The 13,401-nt window shown below is 36.0% G+C and overlaps 1 long non-coding RNA gene across 1 annotated transcript in view; it reads left to right on the top strand.

The window, feature by feature from the left end:
- LOC138693466 (uncharacterized) overlaps positions 1–4,113 on the top strand; it is a 57,342-nt gene extending 53,229 nt beyond the window's left edge. Inside the window, exon 3 of the long non-coding RNA XR_011330326.1 lies at positions 3,702–4,113. This is a non-coding gene — a long non-coding RNA (uncharacterized lncRNA). The remainder of the gene's footprint in view (positions 1–3,701) is intronic.
- The last annotated feature ends 9,288 nt before the right edge of the window (positions 4,114–13,401 follow it).

Here is a 13,401-nt window from a genome sequence, read left to right as displayed (position 1 = left end):
TCATCACTTTATAGTTGTTTTCTACAAAGTAGTGTTCGCGTGCTTATAATGTAATACTCGCCTCCTTGAGGAACGCTAAAATACGAAGGACACACAATAGAGTGAATAGGCTACTACAGGCTAATCGTTTTCTCTTTTATTAACCACGAATATGTTTTAACCATTCGCTACTAAATAACTTTTCTTTCTCGGAACCGGTATTGCAACAGTATATCTGACGATTAATCCATGTTTAAACATAGTTCACTGAATTATACAACGCAGGAATTGTATGTATCTGTTATTAGTGTAAAATACCATATCAAAACGCTATCCTTTTTTTTTCACTCAACACAGCTAAAATATACAATGGTGATTAATTGCGAGAGCAGCAACTAAGTACCGAAAAGGATTAATCAACAAAGAGGTAGAATTAGCGGAACTATTATCTTGCGAGTAGAGTTGCCTTACGGCAATTAGCTGGGTTACCTCACAGACTTACTAAATTTCCGCGGGTTATCTCTATGTTTACAATGCTAAATTTGAATAAATAAAAATATGGGATAATAGGAAATGCAGACTAACTTGTTTAAATGACGTTGTAGGCTGTTATCGCTCAAATCGGGATCTTTTATCAATCTCGACTAGCCCTATCGGGATTCAATTAGGCTGTCAGGCTTGCATCATTTTCATAGGAACTCTGAATGTGAATATTCATAACCACGGTTAATACAGGAATTAATGTATACTTTTTGCCGTAGGTTAAACTGCTGTATGAAATTTAAAGAAGCAGCAGCAGCAGTAGTGGTAGTGGTGGTGGTAGTAGTGGCAGTAGTAGTAGTAGTAGCAGCAGCAGCAGCAGCAGTATAAGGAACTGTTTCATTAATCCGTAACTAAGACAAGAGTCACTTTCAATCATTCAAATTAAATAATTAACGTTTTCTGTACCTTCAAATTCAGCGAATAATTATTCATGTATGCACTGAAACATCAACTGTTTGAAGAAAATGAAGGCTATGAAGTGGATGAAGAACAATAGCAATGTATATTGTAATAACGTAGTTTCAAGGTAAAAACTACTGTATCTTCGAAATGAGTTGAACACACTGAGTGACTCATTGTAGGGTAGAAATTCTCTCTTCGGATTGCACCTATCCACTTTCGGTTAAGGGAATCTCTACTCAGAGGAAACCTGAAGCACAAACAGTCATATAAGTATAATAGTTAGTCTTCTGTAACATAATTCGGGGCAAAAATCGTAGTAGAAATTAAAGATTAACTAATAAGTGAAATGTAACATTCCTTCCTTCTTTATCTTTACATCCTTGCTCATTGCTGCAATTAAAAAACAGCACACGAACGAACCTGTACTTATTCAGCTCAACGAACAAATGGCCGGCCGTCGGCTGTTCAATTTGGGAGCATAACACTAGCGCCAGTGAGCGGTCTAGCGGTTATTTAGTAAGTCTATGTGCTCAACGCGTAACAATGCCATCTTCAACAAAGCAAATGACATATTGGACCGCCATTATGATTCTTTATTTCAATTAAAATAAGCAAAGATAGCGTTTTATGTACAGTATGTGTATTAAGGAGCTCGGTTCGAGTCCCATGGGATAACCAGGATGAATCTTTCCCACTGAGGTAAGCTTTATAAGTTTTATTATGTTTCTTGCTTGAAAACTGCAACAATAAGTAGGGAATAGAAACATTTACGTTTCATAGCGTCAATAGCAATTCTAAGAATAAATGTGTATATTGGGGGCTGATAATTAATCCTCGACTGGACAGGCACATTTAAAAACACTACCGATCGTGCGACGCAATTTAAAAAATACTGAGGACAAGGAAGTTTTATGGTTTTAATACATTACATTACTTTATGACCATCCTTTTTTATCAATAAACATAAACAAAATAAATCGTATAATGCAGCGCTTCTGAAAGTTTGGAATTCTGTAATTGTAGACTATTTAAGTAGTATTTCAAATTTGGAGATTACTGCAAAATGTAGGTATATGAAGTCACGAAAATACGAATCAATAAAAACATGATGTCAGACAGTGTACTAGGTTTAGTGTAAAATAATGATAACAAATTTCTGTGCCCGACCCCAAAATATTAATCATTATCATATTTCATAATTATTACTATTGAATATCTAAAAAGAAATATAATATTTATCACTTCATATCTGGATTTTCTGTGTATTTATCCATGAAAACAAATCACAGAAATAGTCTACAGCTTTCCGCCCTAAAACCAGATAATTATGCCTTTAAAAAGTAACATATTCATCCCACTCAACAGAACAATAATTAAGTACTAGATTTTATATAATTACGTGTGTGAATTATTGTTAAATACTATTAAAATATATTAACATTTGTATACTAAGGATTATTTTTTATTAAGTTATTATTTTTTTACTCTTAAAAATCTAATACAAGTTCATAGTAGGCCTACTGATTATAGCGAATGTGCACTTTAAACCAATTGAAAATGCAAGTTTTTGAGAGTGTATGTGCATTATTAACATAGTTTCAATTCTACAGTTACACCCACCTCTTTAAATTAATAATAATAATAATAATAATAATAATAATAATAATAATAAAAATGGACTACAAGAATTCCAAGTTTGTACACTACGTTAAAAGTGATCCGAAATGGAAAAAAGTTTGAGAAAGACTGGCATAATGTATTACAATATGTTCATATTCGTTGTTATTAAATCTAATTCAAATTCAAGTAACTGTTACGAAAATCTTCATTTGTCTCTAATTTAATAGAAATATATTGTACGAATGAACAATTGCTTCGAAATATATATAATTTTTAACCAACGTTACGAACTTACAATATCAGAGGTCTTACAGGTGGCCACGAACTAATCATAGACCCCTCAATTAATAACGGCTGAATTGACACGAACTCATCTTTCCTTTTTGGTGCTTTTATTATCGAAGCGGTCTCAACGTTGACAGAAATTGAAATATATTGAATCTCATAACTACTTCCAGCCTACTTGGTCTGATCAATTGTTTGGGTCACATAATCCCGTAGCTCACCATGGATTCATTTTGCCTTAATATCACCTCCATTCCACCAATTCAGTCGACGCTGAGTGACCTCGTTAAATAACAGACTTACAAGCTGCCGGAAAGAAAAAAAAGTGGATACATTTTATCTTTCCACGTTCGAATGTAGAAAGTTGCACTGTCTCCGAGAGCGTGGAAATAAAATATAGGTTATGCACATAATTATAATCAATCAGTCGGAGTGTAATCAAACTCACATCCCAGCACACGAGTCTCTTTCCCTAGTCCATCTATGCCGATTGTCACTAGCTGTATTAAATTAAATTAAACATTTTAGGCGGCTTTTACAAGTCTTTCAGAACTTTCGAAAACAATTCCAGGAATTTTCAAGTAATTCACTGATTCGATTATTATCGAAGTTACTTGCAGTATTGTAGGTTTACAGAGAGATCTGCTTGCGACAGAGAACATTTTCAGACAAAGTGAACTCTAAATCTTCCATAGAATCCTCTCATTTAGGTAAGACTAGTCTAATGTAATTGTGTCAATCTAAATCATGGGACATATCACTTTACTTTTGTTCTAAAGTGAGGCAAATTACGCCGTTTATAGTCTTTAAAACTTCACCTTCGTCGATTAAAATTTTAACATTTATTATTCCACATTTCTGAAATTTTCTAGGAACAAGAGGAGCCCGTGCAGTGGGAAGGCATCGATGCCGACAGTGACATGCAGCCCATGGAGTGGGACCCTTTAACTAACCCTGTCGAACATCAGGATAACAGACAATGGAATTAATGATGGCGGACTAAACGTTTCGCCAACAAGGTAAGACCTTGCGGCTTTCATCTTCTTTATTAGGTCTAATAATTGAATTAGCATGAACTATTACTCCAGAAATATTCAGTAGCAGGAAACTGAGGGTTTAAGATTATTTACCTCTAGAAATGTAAGGCTTTTGCTTTGAGAAATATACACGTTAAATTATTGCATGTTCATAACGTATTGAACGGGAAATTCTTCTTAATTCTTGAAATTAGTTTGTAGAGTTTTTTGACAGCTTCTGTGTTCAAATGTGTGAAAACATGTCGATTTCAACGACGATAAAACAGTATGTTCTCCCTTATAGCGGTGTCTTTTGGGGTTTAGGCAACACCAAGACTCAAGGGGTTTTAGTAGGACAATCAAAATTATCTCATGCATACCTATGTGTCCCCCACTCCACACGAATATAAAAATTAAAATTAAAACTTTTTTTTTCAGAATTATACCAATTCTATAGTTATTAATTTAATAAACTGTATTCAGTTCATGATTTTTCCTTTGTATTTGTTTCACAACTTCTCTTATCACTGCATAAATAAATAATATTGAAGTGTTAGTTTGCTTAATCTTGATAGACATTTGATTTCATCTTGTTTCTGCTTCGCATCTAGATAATGAGCAAACTAAAAATTAATTAATAGTATTTGTGAACTTAAAAATGGTGTCGTTCTAATAACAAATAAATTATGTTTTATTTAACGACGCTCGCACCTGCAGAGGTTATATCAGCATCGCCAGTGTGCCGGAATTATGCCCCGCAGGAGTTCTTTTACATGCCAGTAAATTTACTGACATGAGCCTGTAGCATTTAAGCACACTTAAATGCCATCGACCTGGGCCAGGATCGAACCCGCAACCTCGGGCACAGAAGGCTAGTGCTATACCGCCTGTGCCACGCAGGTCGACCATTATAGTAATCTTATTTATTAATGTAGACAGAACTTCACGTTTATTTCTTAGTATGTATGTATTTAATGTCTACCCGCTTCACTTTATGTGATTCAGGTTTCGCATATTGCGGATAGATGGCAGAACTGTGCCCCATTTTCTAGTTGCACACCACTTCGGCAGGTCATGCTGTACATGATGTGTATCTGTGGAGAGTTATGTCTTGTACTAGGGTGAGTGTATGTGTAAGTATAGTATATGGAATGAGTGATGATGATGAAGATGAGAAAGAGAGAAGGAGAACCCCGGTGCCGGCACGTAGCCTACTCCTGTCGAATAGCACTAAGAGGGCCGTCAAGCTTAACGCCCCTATCCGACAGACGAATCCCTAACAACAGTGACATATGCCTTCTCTTCATATGCACTGCGGAGAGATTTGAGATTTAATATTTATTTCTTGTAATAATGTTAATTTTACATATCTAGTATTTCAATGACGTAACTTTAATCTTAAATCCTGGAAGACTAACTTTCTTGGTGTTATGTTCGATAAGTATCTTAGTTATTCTTTCGCATGGATGACCTTTATAATGCTTTAAACTCAATATGGGGGGCAAAGGCTAATTGGGATTTCCTGGTCTCTGATCGGGTCAAAAACCCTGATGGAACTGATATTTAACCCTTGTGGAGAATTTCGGTGAAGTCCGGAGGGCCTAATTAGTCAAATCCACTCTCCTCACCTTCACGCTGGGGCCCCCTGGGATCTTTTAAGATGCGAAAGAGAGAGTGGTATGCGGATAGCAATGGGAGGCTACCGCATTTATATATCCCAAGAAGATGATATGATAAAAATGCCATGATGAGTCTTTCCCTGGTAAAAAACTCCGGACGTAAACTATCCCCCCAATCGGATGTCCGGGTGGGGGATACTGGGGAAGGACATGTCATGACGAAATCCAACGGAGAGAAGAAAAGAAGATGGACAAGAAGATGGACAAGATGGACAAGAAGACCGACTTCAACGTGGCATTTGAAGACTCCGCCTGTACCAGGTAAGTTGGAAAACTTGAAGGAAACAATGAGAGGAATCAGAATGGATGTGATGGGAATATCAGAAGTGAGGTGGGAAAATCGTTTAACTTAATCCAAATTCGGATCATGTTTTATATATGCCTGAAGCTTTAAACTTCAGTTTTCTGAAAACTTTAAATTTTGAGTTGTTTCCCTTTTGAACTGGCCCGTCGATATTATGCTTGCAGGCTTGAAATCGATCTGTTATTACTTAGGCAGTCGTTTACCAATACCCCTTTCCCTTTGAGTGCTAATACCGTACACACAACAATGAAACATAGTTTATTATTAAAAAACACAATTTAAATAAATAAATAGATTTTTAACTACAAAATACACTATTACACACGTTAATAAGATACGGTAAACGCTTGTAATATCGTGATAGGAGTAATATCGTGATAGTTTGTTTGAGAATTTATTACAATTTTACGTATCGAGACAAAAATCAGTTTTTTTACGACAACGTATTAAGGATAAGTTCGTGGACAATTGGTCCTTCTCTCGCTCTGTAAAACCATGATAAGCTATCAAACACAGTATCACGATATTACTCGTATTACAGGATTACCAACTTTTACCCTACTTCGTTTTCCTCTTTTAATATTCCTCTTACAATTTTTATTCCATTTCAATGAAATATAGCTATTATTTTTTCTTTGAAAGTATTGACAATAAAATTCGGAATGCTTTATGGTTGCTGGGTCGTTAGTAGTCAGTATCATTTAACTGTGCTTATGTTTGAATCTAAATCCCACACAGCAATCAGTATAGTGCAATGAAACGTGAAGGCATTTCATCAAGTCTTCTAAAGCCTTGTTTTTTAAGATCTTGATTTCAAGTGTTGATGGTTCACCTTGGAAACAAACACCCGCAACGAGAATTTGCGGTATTCATTTTATTGGGAACGAGATCAGGACACCCCCAAAACTAGCATACTGTTCCCAGTATTTTTCTAAAAGATTACAAGAAAAAGACTGCCTCATCTCAACTAGCTCCCCAAAGATACGAAAGAGACGCAAAAAGAAGAAGAAAAAATGAAAATTTAAGTTTTATGGAAGGCGAATGCTCAACAAGTGTTATTTATAAAAATTAAGTAGCCATACAGGCAGAAGTAAATGAAACTATTCTTAGTAATTTTGTTTTTTCTTTCACAACTGAATTATGTGAATTTTCTACTCAAGTGTTTATTCCATTATATGCCGAACTGAAGTCACATAAGAAATGTTATGAGAAGAGTTCAGGAACAGATGATAATATATGTTTAATGAAATGCAAGATTTCCGAGATTATTCTACAATAAAATATGAGCAAGAACTACCAGACTTAATGGGAGTGGCATTTGTGGTTTTGAATATATTGTTAAAATTGCTGCCAATTGAAACACAATCATACCCGTAGAATCATAATAGGAAATATTTCCAATTCTATCATTTAACCAAAAAATAGCTACCATAGATAGTCGAAACGCCCTAAGATGTAGACCATACATATTCTTTTCTTTCCATTTTTATTAGTGGATTTCACATCGAAAGCTTTCGAAAAATTCTGTCCAAGAGTAAGATTAGTAAAGAAAATCGTCTACTCATATTTTTAAATTTAAATGAAAACTGGATTGTCGTATTCTGCTGTGAGGGTGATGTTCGGAGTTAATCGTACAATTATAATTATGATATATTTTTACCGCCACTTTAATGTTGTTGGCATCCACAATGGTTACTGTAATTTTGGGTTTTGGCCTAGCAGAGAAAGTATTCAGGAAACAATGCCTGCAATATTGAAAAATGTAGAGTGACAATTCATTGTTCAAAAGTGGAACAGCCACCCAACGTGGATCAGATGGTGGCCTTCAAATCTAAATGCTAACATGGCAGATCGAGTGACACATTCATGACAACTGATTGTGGATTATTGGCGTTATTAGAAGGTGGTGATGAAATCAGGTTTTCCCGGAATAATAACAAACCTCTCCGATAAAGGGATCATGTTGTTACTCCACCGTATCTGCATGATGGTAAATTAACAGCTGAAGAAGTCGAAACTACTTACAGCGTTGCCAGTGTTCGAATTCATGTTGAAAGGTGCATTCAGCAAATTAAAATATACAGTATAACACTTTACACAAACTATCAATTGAACTACTTCCGCATGTTGATCTTGTTTATTCAACTGTCCAAAGAGAAGTCTGAACCTCACAAGTGATACCAACAAGGCACCACCTATGAGGGAACTAGGCCAGAATATCATGGGGTAAGGTGATCAGTTCCTTTTCCCTTCCATTGCATATATCGCCGACTAGCTACAAATTACACTAGTCAGACTTCATATGCATACAAACAATATTGCTCTTCCTCTGACACATATCGTCAAGTGAGTTGTACAGCCTGATAACAGATGTACATATCAGCCAGAACCTCAACCAGGGGTAGTTTGTTGATGATATTGTTCATATGTGTTGTGTTTTAGAAAATTTGCAGTCGCTCATTATTCAGGAAGTGTAATTAAGACTACTTTTAGAATTAAATCACATTAAAATACGTAATTTATAGAGACATTATACACACATAAATATTACACACGTCATGACATCAAATATAAGTATATCAATGTTTTCGTAATATGACTGTTCACCCTCATTCAATGGTCTGAAATCTGATTTAAATGCCAAACAACTACACTGCTATTTCAGGAACTTTGTAGTTAACATTTTACACTTCTCTAGCAGTACTGAACTTTCCCCTGAGTCTATTAAATAATTAAAGACTGGAGATTTGCTGAGTTTGCAGTGAAAGACCTGCCCTTGGGCAGAACACTATGAATCAATGAACCCATTCTTACTAATACTACAACTTTTTATCGGCAGAAAGCCGCATGTAATTTCTGTATCACACATGACTAGTGAATGACTGCGAGCCTGTAATTAATTAGGAATTGAGACACTGCGCAGCGCCACCAGTACGATTTTGAGACCCATGCACGGTGCCTATACCACAGTCTAGTATATACAGTCACGAAGCTTAAGTTGTGAGGGTGCTAGGAACAATAGACTGTGCCGGTACTATTTCGCATTGTCTGTAATGAGGCAATATTAACGATCCTAGTGATGAGCAACTATCTAATGTTTGCATATTTACTACATATTGAGCTTCGCGACTGTATATACTAGACTGTGCTTCAACGTTGACTATGAAGCTGCTGAACAAGCATGTCCATAAGCAAAAGTTTTAATATTGTAATTTCAAGTTATCATAATACATAAATTACTTATTATTAGGAATTTTATACAACCAAGTCACTATCCAATGCAGAAAGAGAGAAAGGCTAACTTTATTTATAAATAGGCCTATGTAGATAAATTAACGTGGAACAACCTTAAGTGAAATATTCATAATTATCATGAAATAATGTTATTTAATTATTATGTCTATTTACAATCCCCTAGTTACTTTCTTCTCACTAGGTATGGGAGGTAACTTGGACATGGAGTTCTATCTCCTTGGCCCCCAAACACCTTCATTGCATGTAAAGACGACACCTTTACATTCTTTAGGAAACGTAAATTTGATTACTTTGCTCCAAAATATGACGGCCTTCCCTCACACTCTTCACCACATAAGGATCCTTGCACACGAGCGACTTTTAGCTGCCAAGGTCGACTGCAAAAAACAGTTGACCTTAGCGGCTTGTCGCGGGGATGCAGTCGGTAATGTATTTAAATGAAAAACATAGGTTGCTTTACACACGAGCGCTGACCCCGACGGCAGACTCACAGTCGGTCCCCGCGACCGGCGGCAGCGTTTTCTGCTTACACAAGGACGAATTTTAGCCGCCAAGATCGGCGACACGCAGTGGTTCAGAATATAAATTTATCTGGATATAATTAATGTCTTTTTTCCTATTTAACAGATATTCATGAAACTTTGTATAGTAGTTACACGTAGTATATTTGTTTTGTATATAAACTTTGATAACGTTTTTATAAGGGAAACTACCCCTTATAGGGTGCATGTAGGGAAAATTAATAACTTTTCTCCTATGTAACAGATTTTCATAAAAACTTTGTGTAATAGTTTCGAGTAGTATATTTGTTTTGTATACAAACTCTGATTACTTTGGTACAAGGGGAAGTACTCCTTACAGAGGGTGTATTTAGAGAAAAATTAATAACTTTTCTCCTATTTAACAGATTTTCATAAATCTCTGTGCAATAGTTTCGGGTAGTATATTTGTTTTGTATTTGAAAAGAAGAAGGAGAAGACTAACTGTAGTAACTTTCGAGGAATATCACTTTTGTTGCCATCGTACAAAATTGTGTCGAATATTCTTTTGAGAAGATAAACTCCATATGTATGTGAAATTATTGGGGATCATCAGTGTGGTTTTAGGCGTAATAGATCAACTATTGACCAGATATTTTGTATTCGACAGATAATGGAGAAAAAATGGGAGTATAAGGTACAGTGCATCAGTTATTCATAGATTTCAAAAAGGCATATGACTTGGTTAAGAGAGAAGTTTTATATAATATTCTTATTGAATTTGGTATTCCCAAGAAACTTGTTCGATTAATTAAAATGTGTCTCAGTGAAACTTACAGCAGAGTTCGTATAGGTCAGTTTCTGTCAGATGCGTTTCCAATTCACTGTGGGCTAAAGCAAGGAGATGCACTATCACGTTACTTTTTAACTTTTCCAACAACAACTTTTCAACTTTGCTCTAGAGTATGCCATTAGGAAAGTCCAGGATAACAGAGAGGGTTTGGAATTGAACGGGTTATATCAGCTGCTTGTCTATGTGGATGACGTGAATATGTTAGGAGAAAATTCACAAACGATTAGGGAAAACACGGGAATTTTACTTGAAGCAAGAAAAGAGATAGGTTTGGAAGTAAATCCCGAAAAGACAAAGTATATGATTGTGTCTCGTGACGAGAATATTGTACGAAATGGAAACATAAAAATTGGAAATTTATCTTTTGAAGAGGTGGAGAAGTTCAAATATCTTGGCGCAACAGTAACAAATATAAATGATACTCGGGAGGAAATTAAACACAGAATAAATATGGGAAATGGCTGTTATTATTCGGTTGAGAAGCTCTTATCATCCAGTCTGCTGTCAAAAAGTCTGAAAGTTAGAATGTATAAAACAGTTATATTATCGGTTGTTCTTTATGGTTGTGAAACTTGGACTCTCACTTTGAGAGAGGAACATAGGTTAAGAGTATTTGAGAATAAGATGCTTAGGAAAATATTTGGGGCTAAGAGGGATAAAGTTACAGAGAATGGAGAAAGTTACACAACACAGAACTGCACGCATTGTATTCTTCACGTGACATAATTACGAACATTAAATCCAGACGTTTGAGATGGGCAGGGCATGTAGCACGTATGGGCGAATCCAGGAATGCATATAGAGTGTTAGTAGGGAGGCCGGAGGGAAAAAGACCTTTAGGGAGACCGAGACGTAGATGGGAGGATAATATTAAAATGGATTTGAGGGAGGTGGGATATGATGATAGAGAATGGATTAATCTTGCTCATAATAGGGATCAATGGCGGACTTATGTGAGGGCGGCAATGAACCTCCGGATTCCTTAAAAGCCAGTAAGCAGTATATTTGTTTTATATACAAACTGAATACGTTGGTAGATGGGAAACTACAACTTAAGGGGGTGTATTTAGAGAAAAATTAATAACTTTTCTTCTATCTAACAGATTTTCATGAAAAGTTGTACAGTAGTTATAGGTTGTATATTGGTTTTGTATACAAACTCCGATTACGCTTGTATAAAGGAAACTACCCTTTATGGGGGCTGAATTTATAGAAAAATTAACAACTACTCGTATTATTAATTTTTCTCCATTTTAACAGATTTTCATTAAAAACTTTGTACAGTAGTTACAGGTAGTATATTTGTTTTGTACAGCAAATCTTGTTACGTTTGAGGGAAACTACCCCTTATAAGGGGCGCATTTAGAGGAAATTAATAACGTTTCTTCTATCTAACATTTTCGTTAAAATTTACACAGTAGTTATAGGCAGTACATTTGTTTTATATACAAACTCTAACTATACTTATGTAAAAGAAACTGTCTCATTGTAGGGGTGAATTTAGATAAAATTAGTACCTTTTCTCATATGAAACAGATTTTCATCAAAATTGTACGTTAGTTAAGGGTAACATATTTGTTTTGTATACAAGCTTTAATTATATTTGTGTAAAACAAACTACCCCATTATAGGGGTGAAATTAGATAAATTTAATAAGTTCACTTCTATCTATCAGATTATGATCAAACTTTGTACAGTAGTTAGAGGTAAAATATTTATTTTGTAACAAGAGGCAAAAGTTAGTGGAGTAGGCTTTATGGCAGCTGACATGTACGCTCTTTTTATTTTGTGGCACGTTTCGGTGTAGTAATTGTAATTTCCTCGACAAAATTAGCAGTATCTCTCTTTCCCTGATCTGTCAAGCTTATCTGTGTAAGAAAGAGAAGTTACTCCTTTTTTGTGACTGCAATGTGTGTGGTAATTTAACGACGTTGTATCAAATACTAAGTAATTTAGCGTCGATGGGATTGGTTTTAGCGAGATGTTATTTGACGAGATGAGACCGAGATTCGCCATAGATTACCTGACACTCGCCTTACGGTTGAAAAATCTCGGAAAAAATCCAACCAGGTAATCAGTCCAAGCGGAAATCGAATCCACGCCCAACTGCAACTCCAGATCAACAGGCGAGCACCTCAGTCGACTGACGCCGGTGGCCTGCAATATGTTCCTAGCTTTCCTTCTCTCATACCTTTCAGAAGCTTCAGAAAAAGGTTTCCTAGGTCTGCACCGTCTGTCACTTTTTCCAACAGATGATCGAATGATAATCCTGACATTCTGAAATAGTGAAGAAAATTATCTCCATAGGCACGAAGCTCGTGAAAAATACAGTGAAATTGGCCATACTGCGCTCATTGAATGAGAATCCGGTGTATCCGATATTTTCTATGTTTAACACTTATTTTTCTAGGACGGAGAAGAAATAATAAAAGTAGTTCTTCCTCGATGTGCATTATTATAATTCGAGTGAAAATGACACACCTTTTGCAGTTCGACTGCCGCCGGAACCGACGACACACAACGCCCGTATCAACTGTAGAGTCGCTCATGTCAACTGCGTCTGCCGTCGAAGAACCGCTCATGTCGGCAGCAAACCGACTGCTTTTTGCAGTCGACCTTGGCGGCTAAAAGTCGCTCGTGTGGAAGGGCCCTAAGGAACGAGCAAGGGATAAACACTTAGCTCAGTTGCCAATTCTTGAAGTTATTGTCATATTTCATTTCTGCCACGTGCCTAAGACTTGAGGAGAAGATGGGAATTTACCAATTTCTGGAAGAAAGGCCGTCATGTTTTGGAGCAAGATATCCCTCATCATTATTAAAATCTAAAAAGCGTCACATTCCAGTACAATGCCCCGAAATTTTCGCATGTTATGCATCGTGTGAATATTGGATGAAAGAGTTATAAGAGTTATAGTGACAAAATTTTCTCCAAAGAACTTTTAATTGCACAACTGAACAACACTGCACAACACAGCATGTCTTAGTA

Source organism: Periplaneta americana, chromosome 17 (genome assembly GCF_040183065.1).
Source record: "Periplaneta americana isolate PAMFEO1 chromosome 17, P.americana_PAMFEO1_priV1, whole genome shotgun sequence".
Classification (NCBI taxonomy): Eukaryota; Metazoa; Arthropoda; class Insecta; order Blattodea; family Blattidae; genus Periplaneta; species Periplaneta americana.
This window is presented reverse-complemented; position numbering and strand designations above follow the sequence as displayed.